We start from the raw sequence: 19,901 nt of genomic DNA on the forward strand, positions 1-19,901 counted from the left end.
TAGTGTTTTCATTTTCTTCGATAAATACCTAGAATTGGAATTGCTGGATAATATGGTTCTATTTTTAATTTTTTGAGGAACCTCCATATTCTTTTCCACAGTGGTTGCACCAATTTACATTCTCATTAACAGTGCACAAGGGTTCCCTTTTCTCCATATCCTTGCCAACACTTGTGTGAGGTGATATCACATTGTGGTTTTGATTTGCATTTCACTGATGATTAATGATGCTGAACATTTTTTCATGTACCTGTTGGCCATCTGTATGTGTTCTTTGGAAAAAATGTCTATTCAGATCTTCTGACCATTTTTTTTTTTAAATGTTTATTTATTTTATTTATGGCTGTGTTGGGTCTTCGTTTCTGTGTGAGGGCCTTCTCCAGTTGTGGCAAGTGGGGGCTACTCTTCATCACGGTGCGCGGGCCTCTCACTATCGTGGCCTCTGTTGTTGCGGAGCACAGGCTCCAGACGCGCAGGCTCAGTAGTTGTGGCTCACGGGCCTAGTTGCTCCGCGGCACGTGGGATCCTCCCAGACCAGGGCTCGAACCTGTGTGCCCTGCATTGGCAGGCAGATTCTCAACCACTGCGCCACCAGGGAAGCCCCGTTCTGACCATTTTTGACATCAAATTTTTTTTTTGCTTTTGAGTTATATGAGTTCTTTGCATATTTTGGATATTAGCTCCTTATCAGATACATGATTTGCAATTATTTTCTCCCATGTGGTATGTTTCCTTTTCATTTTGTTGTCGGTTTCCTTTGCTGTGCAGGAACTTTTCAGTTTGATGTGGTTCCACTTTTTTTTTTTTTTTTTTTGCCTTTGTTGCTTTTGCTTTTGGTGTCAGATTGAAAAAATAAAGACCAAGAACTATGTCAAGGAGCTTACTGCTTACATTTTCTTCTAGGAGTTTTATGGTTTCAGGTCTTATATTCAAGCCTTTAATCCATTCTGAGTTAATTTTTATGTATGGTAGAAGATGTTGGTTTAGTTTCATTCTTTTGCATGTGGCTGTTCAATATTCCCAACACCATTTATTGAAGAGGCTGCCCTTTCCTCATTGTATATTCTTGGCTCCTTTGTCATAAATTAGTTGGCCATATATGTGTGGGTTTATTTCTAGGCTCTCTATTTACTTCCAGTGATCTATGTGTCTATTTTTATGACAATACCATACTGTTTTAATTACTGTAGCTTTGTAATATAGTTTGAAATCAGGGAGCATGATGTCTCCAGCTTTGTTCTTCTTTCTGAAGGTTGCTTTGGCTATTCAAGGTCTTTTGTGGTTCCATACAAATGTTGGATTGTTTGTTATATTTATGTGAAAAATACCTTTGTAATTTTGACAGGGATTACACTGAATCTGTATATTGCTTTGGGCAGTATCGCTGTCTAAAACTATACCATCTACATTATCTCTTGATTTTTTTTCTGTAACTTCTGTGGCTCCTTTAAGATGCTTTTGTTTTCTTCTTTCTTCCAGCACTGTCCCCATGTACTAATTACTTGCCCCTGGTAAATTATTTTATAGGCTTCTAACTGGACTCTAGATTGCCTTCCTATACCTCTGCACCCATTTCTGTCTTTCTGAATGAATCCTTATAAAGTCAGCTCACCACCATGTAATTGCTTTGTATAAAAATCTTTAATATTTTTCTGTTTTAAAATCTCTAGCTTGGCCTTCAGTAAAATCAGGCATATTCTGGCTCTCTGTATTTATTCTTCTGCCATCTTTTCCATTCTGTAACTGAGAAATTCTTAAAGTATGGTCTAGGGAATCTAAGACCTTTTATGGTGACTGTTAAATCAAAATTATTTTCACGCTAATATTAAGATCTCATTTTTCTTTTTCACTCTTTTCATCCTCTCTTGTGAATATGCAATAGAGTTTTCTAGAGGCTAAATGACAATCGACGTCATTGTTCTGATAAGGAATGGAATATGTACTTGTCTATTCCTGTGATTTAAAAGTCCCTCAGTTTAATAGCTAATAAAGTACTCATAGAAAGAGATCATCCACTTAAGCAGAAGCTTTTTTTGTGAGGGAAGAGGATTCTTGTTAATTTTTAAAAGTATAAAGGTGACCTGAGAGAAAAAAGTTTTAAGAACTTCCGTTGTAACCTAATGTGACTATTCCAGTGTTATTTTTTCACAAATATGCTCATATATTCCTACCTTCCCCTGTTTAAATATCATCTATCTTTAATGTTTAGTGGGATGCTAAGTCCTTCATCAGCCTTTCCTGATCTCCACCTTCACCCCAAACAGTACATAATCATTCTTGTTTATGAACTGTACCTGTAGTACTTCACAGATTTACTCCTACATGAAGTTCTACAAATTTTAATAATAAATTAAAATTTTGGTTACATATACCTAACATAAAATTTACCATTTTAACCACTTTAAAATATATGGTTCAGTGGCATGAAGTACATTTGCATTTTTGTGCAAACATCACCAGAAGTTTTTTCAACTTGTGAAACTGAAACTCTGTACCCATTAAATAATAACTCCTTACTTCCCCCTCTCCCAGCCCCTGGCAACCACCATTTCACTTTCTGTCTCTGTGAATTTTACTGCTCTAGATATATAAGTGGAATCACGCAATATTTTTCCTTTTGTGACTGGCATATTTTACATAGCACTGATGTCTTCAAGGTTCATCTATTTTGTAGCATCTGTCAGAATTTCTCTCCTTTTTCAAGGCTGAATAATATTCCACTGTATACATATATCACATTTTGTTTATTCATTCATCTGCTTATGAACATGAATATGTAAACTGGGATTTTACTTTTCTGTATGGAATTCATTATAATCAAATCAACAAAGCATTATATTTATAGGCTACCTGGTAGGACATGGAGTTAAGGCCATTATGTGATTATAGGTATTTGCGTAAAAGGGAATCTGCTCACATGTAGGGTAATATTAGAACATATTTATTTGACCAGAGTCTAGGCAAATAAAAATTCAGATTAAAAATTCAGATTGAGTGCAAACATACTCACATTTTGAAAACTACCACTCAAGTTTCTATGCAAGCTATGCATTAGACTTTGTTTGTCAACAAAAATACAACATCTATCAGAATATAGATATAGTGTTTTAAGAAACAGCATAGCGGGTGCAAACAGCCAGTTCTTTTTTGCTGGGGAAGTGATCCTAGAACTATTGCTTCTGACTTTCTTACAGTTGTTGTTTCTTTAATGTGTTCTGTTAGTGCCACTACTCACTCTGATGATGGGTAATGTCTACACCCCTCACAGGCTAAAATGAAGAAAATCAATTTCAGACTCACAAAGTATCCACAGAAGGCACAGCTTCTATGTCAGTAGGTCACTCATTTTCAGTACTGTGATGCTGTAGCACTATTATTGCTTTTAAAGAGAAAATTGGAAAAATCATTTGTAGGACCACTCAGGACTATGTGTATGTTTGTCTGTGAGGGGATTATTTTCCAGTGTTTGTTTCTTGATACCCACTGCTATAGATTAGTAGTAGTGCTAAATTATGGGAGGCATAAAAGTAAATTAGGGGAAGTAAAGTTTTGCTTGTGTTGAGTATGTATTATATTGAATGTGTATTATAAAGGAATTATGATCAACAATTGAGGACAAAATAATTCTCCCTTTATTTTGGAGCAATCAGACCAATGATTAAATACTATATAAAGATAACACTAGCTTATTGTGTTTATCTGTACCTTTTTTATTTAGATATAATTGACATATAACTGTTTATCTGAACCTTAAATACCAGTGGATATTCTAGGTAAATAAACAAATAATGCATATACTTTATGTACAAGTTGCTGAGCTTGATATGGTGTAGAGCTTAAGGTATGCCCAGGGGTATACAAGCAGACCAGTATATAGTTGTAAGTTGTTTAGAGGGTCATGCTGTTGATATTTTGAATAGGGATAAAAAGAGAGAAAATAATTATTTGAGACAAAAGTAACTGTAAAAAGGAAAGTGTTTTACATTTGTAATGAAAATTACAGACACTGGATGAGAAAGTAGAAGTGACAGTTAAGGATCTCCTTTTCCTTATTTATTAGTACGTATTATTCTTGAGTTAAACAGTTTATATTTGATGTGCAAATTACATGATTCTATTGGGTTTGTTTCAGAATTTATTTTAATACCATTAAATTGTGATCTTACTAATATGAATCTCTTAAATGAGTTAATGCAACTCTTTTTAATGTATTTTTAAAAGCCTTTTGGTCCTTCTTTTGTTCATGACTGTCAATAAAACAGGCATTTCAGAATTATATTCCCCCCACCAGCATTAGGGGTACATTTAAGATTGTCCATCAGAGATTACTTCATTTTATAATCTAGAACCATATGTTTTTAAAGTAATGATCATTCATTCATTCATTCAATTTCAGACAAATACTTAGAGCTTACTTATGGCAGATACTTTTATTTACAAATAAAAAACTCAATAAAACAAAAAGCGAAAAATTGTGTTCAGTCTTAATGGAAGGAAAGATAATTCTGTAAAGTTGAATTTTCTGGGTTGTATTTGAAGAGTCAGCCAGAAACTCCACTTATTTTTAAAATACTGTAGTTGAATACCTCAGTAAACTTTCAAGTTACTATTTATTTTTCCAGAAAGTAAACCATACTTATTTGTATCCTCCCAAGTATAAGTTTTCATTTATATAATACAGAAATAGCTAGGTTATCTAGAATGCTTCATATTTCTGTAACTGGCTCAATGATAAATTAATTTTCTCATTCTATGATGTAACATGACCCACACAAATAATAACTGTAGCAGTTCTCTAACCATGTATAAGGTATGTCTCTTTAAATACATTCTCTGAGATTTTGTAGATAAATAGGCCAAATGAGAAAGCTATTTATGTTTTTAAAAACACATTGTATCCAGATATCTCAATAAATCTTTGTTAATCCAATAATTCTATGGAAGTTTTGGAAATAAAAATAAATAATGGAGTTGCTAAAATTAACATTTGAAATGATGGATACAGCCGCATTAAGAAAGTATAAAGAGTTTAACTAGTTTCTCCCCTTTCATATAGGTACCTAAGTGCTTAGAAATTAGAACACACTGACAAATAATTCACTTCATCAGGAAAGTTCTTTGTAAGGAAGACTGATATTGGTTAATAAGAACCTAGCACGGTTGAATAATTGATTGAGAAACATTTTCAATAGCTAAGTGAGTATACTTGCAAATATTTTTTTCTTGTCTTTGGTATACTTCTGTGGATCTTCAAATGGTACCCCTGAAATGGTTTTGTAAAATGTTAGGCTTGATATGCTGTGAAGAGTACTTTAAGATAATTCAGAAAACTGTATGAGAATGGGATTTTGGATTTCCTGCTGAATTTTCAGGAATATATGTTTAACTATTGTGAATACCTGGTGAGCTTCTTGTCAGTTTGGTTTGGTATCTGGGAAGCTCCAAGCGCAGTGCTTACACATCATAAATCCTCAATAAATGTTGGCCTGCAGATATGTTTTTGTGGCTAAAAACCATTAGAAAAAAACCCACCAGATTATACTTGGAATCCAGTTCCCTACAGATTCTCATCTAAATAAAAATACACAGAAAAGGGTACAGCGCTATCAAGTTGGTGCTCTCCTCTGTCAATTTTCAAGTTGTATTTACTTGAATATTTGAAAAAACAGTGTTTTGTGAAGTTTCTGGCCATATATTCATATATTCACAATCTCTTTTTCAATTCTAAAACTAATGATGCTTTTGTGATTTTTAGCTCACATAAATTTTATCACTTGTAGACCCTGATAATTTGCTTTATTTCACACTGTATGGTGGTAAAATATCCACCAATTTTTGATTAAAAAAATAGAAAGAAGAATTGGCGTAATAGATAGTTTTATCTATGAAATGGACTATTTCTTAGTGATTTGAATGCATTGGGGGCCTTTATATGAATCTCATCTTAGAGTTATAAGCATTCACCCAGGGCGTAGAATAAAATAAACTCCCAGAATCAAATGATGATTAAGAATTATTGTCAGCAATAAATAAACAACATAAGAGATAGCTATCAGATAAACGATGACTGTTCTTTTAGTGAAAGAAGAAAAAAAGAAAGAGAAGGTAATGTTTTTTATTAAAGCTGCCAGCCTGAAATTTGAACAACCTATATTGAATTAGATATGAGATTATGTAAGAAAATTCAATCAAAGCATTTTGTTTCATAACTTACATAGCTGTGTTGTTTTACTTTAATAAATGTATGGAATAGCTTCTGTAAACAGATGAAATAAGTACATCTGTGAAGTAAGCAGAATTGAAGGGAGATTCAGTACTGTAAAATGGGCATACCTCTTCACCTGATATAGCTTCTTTGAACCTACCTTCTGACTTTATTTTCTTTGCTGACAATAAATTGACTTCAGAATCCATTGCTTGACCCAGTGCATTCCAGTGGAAGTGATTTTCTTAATCATTGCTCTCAACATGTACACACTGCTGTATTTAAAAGGATAACCAACAAGGGCCTACTGTATAGCACAGGGAACTCAGCTTAATGTTATGTGGCAGCCTGGATGGGAGGGGAGTCTGGGAGAGAATGGATACATGTGTATGTGTGGCTGAGTCGCTTTGCTGTGCCCCTGAAACTATCACAACATTGTTAATCGGCTATACTCCAATGTAAGATAAAAAGTTAAAAAAAAAACATTGCTCAATTCAAGTTGCATTTCATTCAAGAGCTTATATTTTCTGAAAAAAAATTTTTGTTTTAAATTTTGGGTTTTGGGTAGATTAGGTTAGATGATAGAAGTAGCTCAGTGTTGGTGGAACTTCAACTGAATATTCAATTTGAGAAAACAGAAGTATTGAATAAAAAGCTGTGGATAGGCAGGAAGTAAGAGGTTCGTAAATTTAAGTAGCTGTAATATTAATTTAGCATTTATGAAACAAGTACTGTATCCTGGGTGACAATATGCTGGTGTTAACCCTTGAAAAATTTTTATGACAAACGTCAATATGTAGAGGATTCTCCTTATTGATAAATGCATTGTATTGTGGTAGAAGGCAAGAGAACTGGTATAAGATTAGGACTATGAATTTGTCAAGGAAGGGATTTGGGGATGGAATCATTTGACAAGTGGTTGAGAAAACATGAAATTTCCAAGTCATCCAGGGTTATCAGACTCCTTATATAGTTGTGGCTATGGGTCCCTCAAAGGACTGGGAAATCCTACAACTCCCAATACCTTAAATCTTTCTTACATCCTTTAAAGGGCTTTCCCTAAGGTTGGAGTTCTGGTTCTCTAGACTGCCTGCATCATGTTTCTTTTGGTTTGAAAGAGATGGACCAAGCATCTCCAGCATCAAGAAAGCAGCTGCAGAGTCATTTTCATGCACGTTAAGGTTGTCCACTTCTCCAAGCCTTGTTTACAGACTTGAGCATTATGTTATTTTTGTTGAAAATGAGACCTTCTTGTCACTGAAAATAGGAGAGGAAAATAAAAAACTTATAGATCCAGGGATTTGCTCTGAAGGTCATAAATGTTGATCTGCTATTAAACTGGGTATCGATATTAATAAAAACAATTATTGGTCAACATCAAAAGGAATGAGGATACTTACTTTTTTATACAAGTAAAATGGAAAGGAGGGAATTACCATAATAGGAAGGGATGAGCAAGAGAATAAAAGTAAACAGAGAAAGAAAGCACTTTTGTCTGATGCATTTTTTTTGTTTTTGTTTTTTTAAATTAATTAATTAATTTTATTTTTGGCCATGTTGGGTCTTCATTTCTGTGCCAGGGCTTTCTCTAGTTGCGGCAAGCGGGGGCCACTCTTCATCGCGGTGCGCGGGCCTCTCACTATCGTGGCCTCTCTTGTTGCGGAGCACAGGCTCCAGACGCGCAGGCTCAGTAGTTGTGGCTCACGGGCCCAGTTGCTCCGCGGCATGTGGGATCTTCCCAGACCAGGGCTCGAACCCGTGTCCCCTGCATTGGCAGGCAGAGTCTCAACCACTGCGCCACCAGGAAAGCCCCTGATGCATTTTTTTTAAGGCTTAGGCATCATACTACAATGAAGGACGTGAAAGGAAATCTTATCTGTGTGTTCTTTGTAATATGAGTGTTTATACCTGCTTTACTAATTCTACTAGTAACATTCTTGAATTTTTCTTTGCCATTTTCCTCTAATTTAGTCGTCTTATACTCTCAGTCTAAAACAACAGTAAAAACTAAAGTGGTTTTTGAAGAAATTCTCTTTTATTAACTTAGTGCTGTGTTTTTTGAGCTCCCACTGAGCACATGCCTCTGTAGAACTAATTAAAGTCACCTCTAGCCTGTGTTTGAACCCAGGAGCTTGTTTTCAACCTACCTATGGTTGTAAAAGTTTTTGAATTTAGGGTCAGAATTCATACTTTAATTTTATTGCCTGAAGTGCTTTTTTCCCTTCTCCAATTTTTAATATTTTACTCTATTAGTAATGGTGTCAAGAGTACTGTGTGGGTTTTCTTTCTTCCACAACCTGTTAGAAATAGTAAACAGTATTTATGTTATTTTGGAATTTATTATTCATTTTGATTTATAGAAGCATATATTTGCATGTTTATGATTTATATGACTTTAATAGTTCTCATTCAAATAACTGACAATTATTATTATAAAATAGCTCCACTAAGCTTGAAAGTTTTTTTTATGAAAGTTACGTGTTGTGTGAAAAGTGAGTTATGCTCACTTGATGAGCCTTTTTTTTAACTTTAACTGTCATCAAAATTATTTACTTCCAGTAATTTTTTTATAAAACATAGAGAAAGATTTAAATATACTCAAAAGTCTCCAGCTTTTAGAATATAAGAATTATTCTTTTTGTTACTTCATGAGAAATTCAGAAGGGCATTTAATTCCAATTCAGACAGAGGTGTCACCTTCTACTGCTGCCACATAAATAATTATTTTCATAAGACAAATTGCTGTTATAGTTGGTATCACCCCATGCTTACTTTTGCTTACACGGTATCACATTTTAACTTAGGATCTATCTTTGGCTTCGGGGAATATCATTCATTCAGAAGCATATTTACTGGCTGTTTAACCAGTCCTTCAGCAGTCAGCAGAGAGAATATCTTTTATCTCTGTGTCTCCAGCAGATAGCAAACCTGGTACTTAGGAGGTGTTCAGTAACTGCAATGATTGAAGAGGAAGAAAGTCTTTTATGCAATTAACCATTGTTGTTCAGCAGGTATAAAATTTTGGTTATGCAGGATGAATAGATTTTAGAGAGCTGCAGTACAGCATTATGCCTACAGATAACTGTACTGTATTGTGCACTTAGAAATTTATTGAGCCAAGATCTCATGTTAAATGTTCTTACTACTATGAAGAATAGAAACAAATGAAATTTGATTTTAAAGTGTTTTTATGTATTTGTGTAAATATGGTCATGTATTTTTACACAGTTCCACCCGGCGGCTCTGACTTTTGCTCTGAGTGAAGTCCAAGAGAGCAGAATCCTTTATGTAACTGACCTAGCATTACTTCTACCTTTAAATTAATTAATGCTAATTGTAGTGAGCTCTCTATATTTCTGTGGGCAGTTTCACAGCATTTAGCCTTTGCGGAACCAGCTTTAAAAAATCTTAGTTATGTCCTTTCTTGATATTTGCAACATCTGTACAAAATGATAATGATATGATGTTCCTCTCATGTAAATGCCTGATGCAAAAAGAAAAAATGCCAGTTGCAAAACACCTTCCAAACCCTTCATAAATTTTGGTAGGAATGGAATAACTATTCATATAGAATATGGACTCGCTTCTGAATAATTTTAAAAAACCTTTCCCCATTCCTCCGAAGCCTATGATTGTTTCTTTTATGCTATTAGCGTATATCCACATTGCCCAACAACTGAAATTAAACCTATGAGTTTGTTGCTCTGCTGGGGTTTGGTTGTTTATTTTCTCTTCCCTGAAATGTTGGTTATACTATCAGCCTTCGTAACCAATGGTCAATTATTACATTCTCAGATGTGGTTATAGTTAGCTAGTTTGTTTTGAGATAAGAAAATAATTCTTAGGTTTCACCGTTCTCTGAGAAGACCTATGCTGAATTTTCAAAATTATAACCACATCTGTGTGAAAACAGTATCTAAAATGTTAGTGTAATTTTTACTTTTGAATGTCAATTACACATTGATCTATATAACAAATGCATTTTGTTTATTTACTTCAGATTTTGAGTATATTTTTCCAAATCGTGATGTTCACTAGACAGAGGATTTTGTATTATGCTATTTTGCAGTAGAATTCAAAAGACACTTTTTTTTACACTTAAGGTTTACACAATGTACTTTTTTCTCTTCTTTAGAAAACAATTGAATGATAGTATTTCTTTTAGGACATATCTTCATTTTTGTTAATTAAAAGACAGGAGAGTAGAAACAAAGAGTTCCAAGTAACACATTAGAAAACTAAATCTCTTTCTTGAGTATCCAGGAGTTCCTAGGAAAATATAAATACAGCAAAATTAAACCACCTAGTAATTGTTCACTTTATCTAATACAGTTCCTTAAAAGAAGACAGTTCAAACTCTCTGGGAATGTTTGAGTGATGCTGTCCTCTCCTACCACAGCAAACCTTAAATAAATTTGTAATCCAGTTTAAAAGGCTAGAAGAAATTAGAAAAGGGAGTGTTTGTAATTGTGAACTTTTATCCAGGACATCTTTGAGTGTCTTAGCTTAAATTGGATGCTGCCCCTGTGTGTATATACATACACACACACATACACACATCATATTTCTCAACACAATGAAATCATCATCCTTTACATATTCCTCATTGTACTGCACACTACATGAGAGCAGGGTTGTGACTTTATCTCAGAGCCTGGACGGTGCCTGGCATATAGTCAGCAACCAATCCACGCATGTGAATGTGTAAATGTAAGAGAATTCTAATTTGCCTGTCTGGCTCTGCTTTTGCCTTTTCCAATTTCTTAGTTTCTTTACTGGCTTAAGTTTTTTTTTTGCTTCTTTGTTTTTTTTAATTAAGCTTTTTCCCCCTTATCCAGTTAAGTGATCATTTGATTCTTATCATTTGGTATATAATTAAGTGATCATTATGATCACTGTGATCAATATTCTATGACATGTTTTGTTTTTTTCTTGAGGTTTAAGTTACTAAAATAATATATGCTTATTAAAATAAAATCTGTATGCTGCAATGATGATATGTTCTTTGTTTATTTTTAAAATTAGCTTCTTGTTTTTTCTTTTGTATTTAAAATTGACTTTGGTCAAAGAAATACATGCACAGAGTTAAAAAAATCAAATAAAACAGAAGGCTTATTATAATGAAAAATAGCAGACCTCTGCCTTGTACCTTCCCACTGCCCAGTCCAGCTATACAGAGGCAACATGTTTCTGGTGTTTACATCCATAGTTTTAAATGATATTCTTATTGCTATTTCTTGACTTATCAGTTTTCAACATTAATTTTGATTAATGAAAATGGAGAAACTAGTGGGAGAGAAAGGCATGTCAATAAAAAAGTGAAATTAAAACTAAGCTGATATATGCTATACTAGAGCTCTGCACAGGGTGTTTTGGGTCCATAAAAAACAGGTTGACATTTTAGGTCTTCCAGATTGCTTTTAAGAATAGCTGTATTGTTTATGCTTCCATCAGCAGTAAACAAGAGAGTGCTCGTCTTTCTGCATTCTTGCCAACACTGGGTAGAATCCAGCATTCAGATTTATGCTATTCTGATGACAAGTGGTGTCTCATTGGTTTTTAATTTGCATCTTCTGGATAACAAGTGATTTTGAGCATTTTAAACTATACTTGAGAGCTATTCTGTCTTCCCCTTCTAAGAAAGTGCCGTTTTAAGTTTTTGGATTATTTTTCTATTAGCTTCCTCTGAGTATTTATTCTAATATTGATTCCTTGTTTGTGTTAGGTCTTCCCTCAGTTTATCTGTGAAATTTACCTATGGTATTATTCACTGAAAAATTCTCATTTTGACTTAGCCAAATCCATCAATTTTATGCCTCATTATTTATGCTTTTTGGGTCTTGTTTCAGAATTGCTTTTTACTTCTAATTCTCAGAAAGACTCGCCTAAATATTTTCTATTAGCTTTGAAAAGATAACTTTCACATTTAAAACTCTTTAATCTAGGTGGAATCCAAATTTGTATATGGTGTGAAATAAGGAGCTAAGTTTACTTTTTGCCATATTCTGAGACTATTTTTCTTTCTCCATACAATAAGTCAATAGCAACCTTTTCTTTTACTTTTGATATCATCCTTATCATACATAAAGTTAGCATTGATATGTGGATTTATTTCTGAACTCTATATCTCAGTGTCTGTCCCCGGCCTTGTAGTGTATCCTAACGTTTGGTAGAGTGGGTTCCTTCTCCTTGCCCTTCATGTTTTAATTTAACTTTGATAATGATAGACCTTTTATAGCATATACTTTAAAATGTGTTTTTAGGTTTTCTTTAAAAATCTAGAACTTATAGATTGATTTAGGAAAAATTGATATCCATGAATACAGGAAGGGGAAAAAAGCCAATATGGAGTTAGGAAATAATTTAGACTGCTACATTTTAATAAGAAATCTTTTGGTGGCATATAGCAGGCAAGAAATAATTATGGAAGAAAGATTAACACAAGGAAAGTCAAGGGTGGAGCCTGCTCCTATGCAAAATTTTGTCATTGAGAGAAAGAGAACAGAAGCAATAGAGGAAGAATGCTAGAATGTAACAACAGGAGTCTGAATTACCTACATTTCTGTGACTTTGAGTTACCTAATACTTAAGATGAACTAAAACAGTGATTTCAAGTTATGCTTTGCAGTATAACTAAAGCTTCGTGGAATACCTCCAAGGCAACTGGGGAGAGAATAGTGGTGGAACTGAGTATTTGGGGTCCTGATTCAACCAGAATGTTTCGTTTCTATCTGTTTAACTTATTGACCTCTCACTAAGATTGCATTGGAAGAAAGGATTTTTAGCCAAAAGTGTTTGGACATGATTTAAATAAAATTACTGAAATGCCTAAATGTTCAACAGATACGGCATATGACATCATTCATCATTTTCAATGCCTGTGGCAGACATTGCTAATTGAACACAGTACTCTTTGCTGTAGTAGACTTAGATTTAGTCTCCCTACAGCTTTTCGTGTGGTCCCTACCAGTCAGTCAGAGTTTTATGAGTCGAAGTCCATTTACTATGTATACACTAAGTCCTATCATTTTGTTGGACCTTCAGAACACTTATTTTAGCCTAAGAAATGTAAGAGCTAAATCATTCAGATTAAAGAAGTAAGAGACTAGAAAAGAGAGTGGTTAAATAGGAAATGGGTCTGGAAAATATAAATTCAAATAAGTATTAGGGTAATAACCCTTACATTGTGATTATAGGAGAAAATGCTTACTACCAATTTGTCAGTTGTGGAAAGGCCTTCAAAGCTCATTTAAGTATGTGCTGAAGAGGCAGTTGAAATCAGCCATGTTTTCAGTTGGGAACCTTGAGACATAAATGATTTTATTCTATAAATTGCAAAATTTAATCATTAAAAGTTTAAACTTGGCAAATCAATGTAAGAGTCAGAAGTAAAATCAGAAGTAAATCATTTCTTAGAAATGCATCTAGTGCTGCTTCTGCGGTCCTTGCCTTGTACCAAACAATGGATTTAAAGTTCTCTAAATTAAAATGTAGAAAAGTAATTTTATACATGTTTGAAGATTCACAAAGCAATTAATGCATTATGCTTATTTGAGGTTGAATGTGTTTTATGTTCTGTGAAGTCATGGAACTAATTGGGACATAAATGCAAACTTAATTTTCAAAGCAGTGACAATTATTTGTCTCTGTTAACAGGGCTACTCTAATGTGATGCTGGGATTGAATTTACCTAGGGCTCCATATCAAGGTTGACTCGAAAGTCTTGCGGAAGATCTGGAAGAAATAGGTAAGTGGTCTTTTGGTGATAAGTCTCTTTTGTTCGTTGTGCTTATTTTTGTTTATCTAATACTTATTTTGTCCTTTTATTTTTGGGTTAAATATCTTTGCCCAAAGGTTAAAAAAATTATCAGTGAACCATAGAGACATATCAAGGATGGCAATAGGAGTTTTTAATCACTGTCTCTTCTCTTGGGCTTTTCATTTCACACCTTGCTGTGCTCCTTCTTCCTTTTAGAACTGGTCTCACTTTGTTTTTTGAAAATTAACACAAATTTACGCGGAATGTGAATTTGGTTTTGAAATACTGAAAGGAAATTACTAGACAAGAAAAATGCTTGGAGTATTTTCTGTTACCATTATGCTGCCCTTTTTTTTTAAATGCAAGCTGGCTTAGTTGTTTTTTTTTTTTTTAATTTTTTTAATTTATTTATATTTATTTTTGGCCGTGTTGGGTCTTCATTTCTGTGCAAGGGCTTTCTCTAGTTGCGGCAAGTGGGGACCACTCTCCATCGCGGTGTGCGGGCCTCTCACTATCGCGTCCTCTCCCGTTGCGGAGCACAGGCTCCAGACGCGCAGGCTCAGTAGTTGTGGCTCACGGGCCTAGTTGCTCCGCGGCATGTGGGATCCTCCCAGACCAAGGCTCGAACCCGTGTCCCCTGCATTGGCAGGCAGATTCTCAACCACTGCGCCACCAGGGAAGCCCTATGCTGGCCTTTTATACCGATATTTTCAATATTATTTTATTAAGGCCCAGGTGATATTGAGGTTTTTGGGAGGATCTAGAAATGTCAGCAACTAAAGATTAGAATAATAGTAATGATTTTTTCTTGAAAGTTTGATTTTTTTAAATAAACTTTTTGAGACCTAGCAAGTCAGCTGTTTAGAAAGCATTTGTTTACTTTTTAATGTTATACTTCTTTGAATCTAATGGTAGTTTTCCTTGATATTTACAATGTCAATTTAGAGAACTTTAAATCCATTGTTTGGTATAAAATAAGGACCACAAAGACAGCATGAGTTGCATTTCCAAGAAATGCAGATTTTATCTCCCACTCTTACTCTATAATGTTTCTGTGAAATTAGTTTTTCAGTGTCATTCTTGACTATGGTATCAATCAAGCAGTGTGTTATAGGTGGCCAAATCTGTAATAATATACTTATAAAAAGAAAACTGAAAGAAATTCTAGATGAGTTTACATCATTTTTCTCTCCAGCCTTTACCCCCAAAGCGAGGGGAACCCTGGTGCCCTGACTTCTTCAGATTTCTTTTTTTTTCTTGCCCATTCCACCCCAGAATTCTTTATCAAGGGGGTTGACCATAAGTGTAGGAAGTGTCTCAGGATCCTCACCAGGATTCTTTATCAAGGGGTTCACCATAAGCGTAGGACAGGTCTCAGGACCCTCACTGTGATGACTGCATTGCTCTAACCTTTTCTAAAACTTTCTCTAGATAGAGACTCCATATCGTCCCTGAGAGATTTTTGTCAATGTGCTTGAATTATATAGTCAATTATTTCTCAGGTACTGTTTTGCCTATGGAATTTTTCTTGTTTTGTACCAACTTTATAATTTTGTCAGACATACAAACAAAACGATTCCGCATTTATTTAGCATTTAAGATTTTTGAAACACTTTGGCAACCTTTTACTTCATTTTGCTCTTTCATTAAACTTACTAATTTTACTCTTGCATTGCTTATGATGTAAGTAAGGTTGACATTATTATTCATTGTTTAGTAAGTGGAGAAACTAAAAGACAAAGAATGTCAATGACTTGGAAAAAGTAGTATAGCTCGTTGTGATCTTATAGCTAATAATGAACTGTTACGTGTTATTAGAACCCATACCTGCTTACGCTCAATCTTTCTTTTTTCTGAGTTAGTGATTTATGCTTGCTATAGACAGTGGTTATGTTGATATATCCCATCTTTGTAAGACCTTTTATATTTAAATTCTCATTTGTTGAGTAGTAACAGGACATTTGTTTTAGTAATAGCCAGGGGATTTTAGGTTTATAAGTAAGAGTTGCCTGACAGTGAACATCATGGAACCATGAAAGAAATGACTTTTAGAAAATAGAGAGTCTTTTTCCCAGAAGGGTACATAATTGTGTATGTATGAAAATACATAGCCATTTTCAAGAAATACTAATTTTCTTCTTCCCTTACCACTCCTCTGTTCCTTTCCCCCAGAAATCCCTAAAGTAAATACTCGGTTGAATCTTCCTATTTTCAAACAATTATCCCCATTTTACCTCTTAGAGAGGTTACAGAACCTGACCTAGGCTATACTTCTGAAACGGGAACTAAAATATTTCACACAACTTCCAACTGAGAGTGTTTGTGTATATGGGTAAATGGTTAGTTGAGTGTGTATATGTATGTGTATATTTTACTTCATGATATTTACAATTATTTCCAGAGTTTCTACTGTAAGAATATTAAATCCAAATAAAAGATCAGTTTTAGTTATTTCAGTGGAGTAGAAATAAACTTCATTCACATACTTATAGAAAATTGCTGTAAGTTTCATAAATACTTGCTAAAAATTAGGCATCATACCTGACAAAATATTTGCTCTAATTTTCAAATTAATGAAAAGTAAATGAACTGTACAGGAAGATGATTTGGCCTAGGAGGGGCTGGACAAGTGTTCAAATACATGGTGTGCATACATTTCTTGGCAAAATGAAACAGAGTGAATAAGACTGTAAACAAAGAGGCTCTAGAGTGCAGCTGTTGAGAATGTAAGCTTGGACATCAGATTGCCTAGATTTGAATTATGGTTCCAAAACAAACCTACCTTATGTGAAACCTTGGACAAGTGATTTAACTCTCTAACCCTTAATTTCTGAATCTGGAAAAAAGAGATAGTAGTACCTACTTTATAGAATCGATTTGAGGACTAAATGTTTGAATACATATAAAGGCCATAGTAAGCATTTTTTTTTTTAAAGTTAGCTGTTGTTTTGTTCCCCATTATATTAATCTCAAAGTTTGACTGTATTATCCAGGCCACCTGGTCAGTATCCAGAATAGCATTCCAACTTTGGTCCATGAAATGGTAAAAAGGAACTAATTTGTAAATGTACATTCTGTGATTTGATTAGCATGTGTATTAGTTTTTGATTGCTATATAAGATGTTACATATTTTAAAGCTTAAAACGACATACATTTATTATCTTAACAGTTTCCACAGGTCAGGAGTCCAGGCATGGCTTAGCTCAGGACCTTACAAGGCTACTCAAAATATTGGCCAGGCTGCATTTTCATTTGGAGTTCAGGATCCTCTTCCAAACTTACTGGTCTTTGGCCGAATCTAGTTCATTGCATTTGTAGGACTGAGATCCTCAGGTCCTAGAGGTTATCCACAGTTCCCAGCCATGTGGCCCGCTCCATATGCAGTTCACATCATAGTTGCTTGTTTCTTTAAAGTCAGTAGGAGAGTTCCTACTAAATGCTAGCAAAATGGAGCCATATATGTATGTGTGTGTATATGTATTAACATAACCATTGAAATAACATCCCATAAGCTTTGCCATATTCTATTAGTTAGAAGCAAGTCACAGTCCTGCCTACATGCAAGGGGAGGGAATTATACAGGGCGTGAATGTGGGGACCACACTAGAGTCTGTCTGCCACGGCATGTTGAATTTCTTAATTTAAAATTCATTTAACCTATTATTTTAGGGTTTTTTACAATTATGTAAGATTTAATAAAAAAGGAATATTGTCACTAACTGTAAAATTTTATTCTCAGTTATGTTCACAGTATAAATCCCAACAGGCCATTCCTCCCTGCCTAATACTGATCCATTATTTTAAGCTGGCTAACCACCAGACTAAAACAGCCTGCCCCGGTATTTAATACTCTCCAGGATCTGACAAAACCCCAGTATCCGACATTTCCTCCTCATTACACTGATATGTATACCCTGAACTACGTGCCTTAGACTTGCCCATATCTTTGTCAATGCATATCCTACTGTTTCTTTCCCTTTCTCCATGCCTGTAAAGCACATTTACATCTCTACTTCTTCCATTACATACTTCCTGTTTCTTTCCTCCTTTTTAGCCAAACCAGGACTTTTCCTGCATAATATCATGTGTGTATTTCCTGTAGCCTTGCACAAAATAGTATCTTAAAAAATATTCTCTAAATATATGAAATACCTCCTTGATTCAGAACAGTGGTTGATTTGAGAATCATATTTCAAAGGATGTTCTTTTTAAATTATCCACTCTTACACTGACTCAGTAATCTGAAGTGTACCTCCATCAACTCTTAAATGACCTTTAGGAATCCAGTACAACTTACATATTTGGAACTGATTGCACATGGGAAGAATGTGAATGATTATGGTCCAGAGGGTGGGCTGTGGTAGGCAGCCTCTAAAATGGTCCTTAATGATCCTCATCTCCTAGTTTTCATACAACTGTATTTTCCTTCCCACATTTACCAGAGTTGCTCCTTCTTGCTGATAGAATAGAATATGGTACAAGTGATGGGATTTTGCTCTTCAGATTGGATTATACAAGATATTAGGACATCTGTTTTGGGTGTTCTTACTTGTTTCTGTTTCTCTCTGTTTCTTCCTCTCTCTCTCTCTCTCTCTTTCCCTTCCTCCTTCCCTCCCTTCCTCCCTCCTTCCCTTTCTCTTTCTCTCTCTCTTTCACTCTCTCTCTCTCCCCCCCTTCCTCCTTCCCTCCCTTCCTTCCTCCTCCCCTTTCTCCCTCTCTTTCTCTCTCTTCCTCCCTCCTTCCTTCCCTTCCTTCCTCTTTCCTTCCCTTTCTCCCTCTCTTTCTCTCTCTTTCACTCTCTCGCTCTCTCTCTCCCTTCCTCCTTCCCTCCTTCTCTCCTTCCCTTTCTCTCTTTCTCTCACTCTCTCCTTTCCTCCTTCCCTCCCTTCCTCCCTCCTTCCCTTTCTCCCTCTCTCTCTTTCACTCTGTCTCTCATTCTCAGTCTCATGACCTGTTCTGGGGGAGGCTAGTTGCCTTGGAGAGGTTCATGTGGTGAGGATCTATGCCCTCTTGCCAATAGACATGGAGGAACTGGCAATACCCTGCATCTTCTTGAGGAACCCTGAGCCTAAGCCACCCAGCTGAACTACTCCTGGATTCCTGATCCTCAGAAAATGTGTGACAGAATAAATGTTTTTTTTTTTTGTCAAAACCTGCTAAATTTGGAGGTAATTTGTTATGTAGCAGTAGATAATTAATACATTTTATAATATATTACCCCTAAAAATTATTTCCACTAATTTCATTACTGGCCTGGACTTGGCAGGGAATAAAAGGATTAATGGTATACTGAATATGTGGTCTCTAAAGTAAATGTAATGGGGTAGGCATGCATGTTTCTAAGAAAGTGAGCCAAGTGAGAAGAAAATGTGAAATATTTAGGTTTCACCTGGAATACTGATTTTATAATACGCAGAGGCCACTTTTAGTCTCTTGTTCATTGATCACATTAGTGTTGGAGAGTCATGCTTCCTCAGGACTGGGTAGGTCTGGGTGCGTACTGGTTTTCTTATAGAAGAGCTGTTTGGAATAGTTAAAAACACTCTTACCTTTACAGAATCTGAGTTCGAAGAATTTATTCTACTAATCTGTCATGCTAGTTTTCCATTCTTCTCCTTTAATGTCCTTATAGAGTTGTAAAGAATAGCGTTACACGAAAGCATCTAGATATATGTACACATAATTGGGGTGCTGTACTTTGAAATGTTAAATAAGAAAAATAATACATTTGGTCTCCAGAAAAAAGAGTTGAGAAGTATGTATCAGCAAGTAATAGAACAACATTTTTGTATAAATTCACATTAAACCGTCATTCCAAATTTTCCTCCTATTGATTATACTGTGATGATAGAACCTGGGCAAAAATACAGCATTATATTTTTAAAAAAAGGAAAAAATGGAAATTTGTTCCTATAAAAAAGAGAGTTTACATTTAT

The 19,901-nt window shown here is 34.9% G+C and overlaps 1 protein-coding gene across 11 annotated transcripts in view; it reads left to right on the top strand.

The window, feature by feature from the left end:
* FOXP2 (forkhead box P2) overlaps positions 1–19,901 on the top strand; it is a 528,558-nt gene that overhangs the window by 151,364 nt on the left and 357,293 nt on the right. For 10 of the 11 annotated variants that reach the window (XM_082472315.1, XM_082472317.1, XM_082472310.1 and 7 more), the window contains one exon: positions 13,862–13,952. The exons of the other annotated variant lie outside the window; for it this stretch is intronic. The gene's annotated coding sequence lies outside the window, so the exon portion shown is untranslated. The remainder of the gene's footprint in view (positions 1–13,861; positions 13,953–19,901) is intronic. 11 annotated transcript variants of the gene reach the window in all.

The sequence above is a fragment of the Balaenoptera physalus genome, assembly GCF_965194825.1.
Source record: "Balaenoptera physalus genome assembly, chromosome: 8".
Lineage (NCBI taxonomy): Eukaryota > Metazoa > Chordata > Mammalia > Artiodactyla > Balaenopteridae > Balaenoptera > Balaenoptera physalus.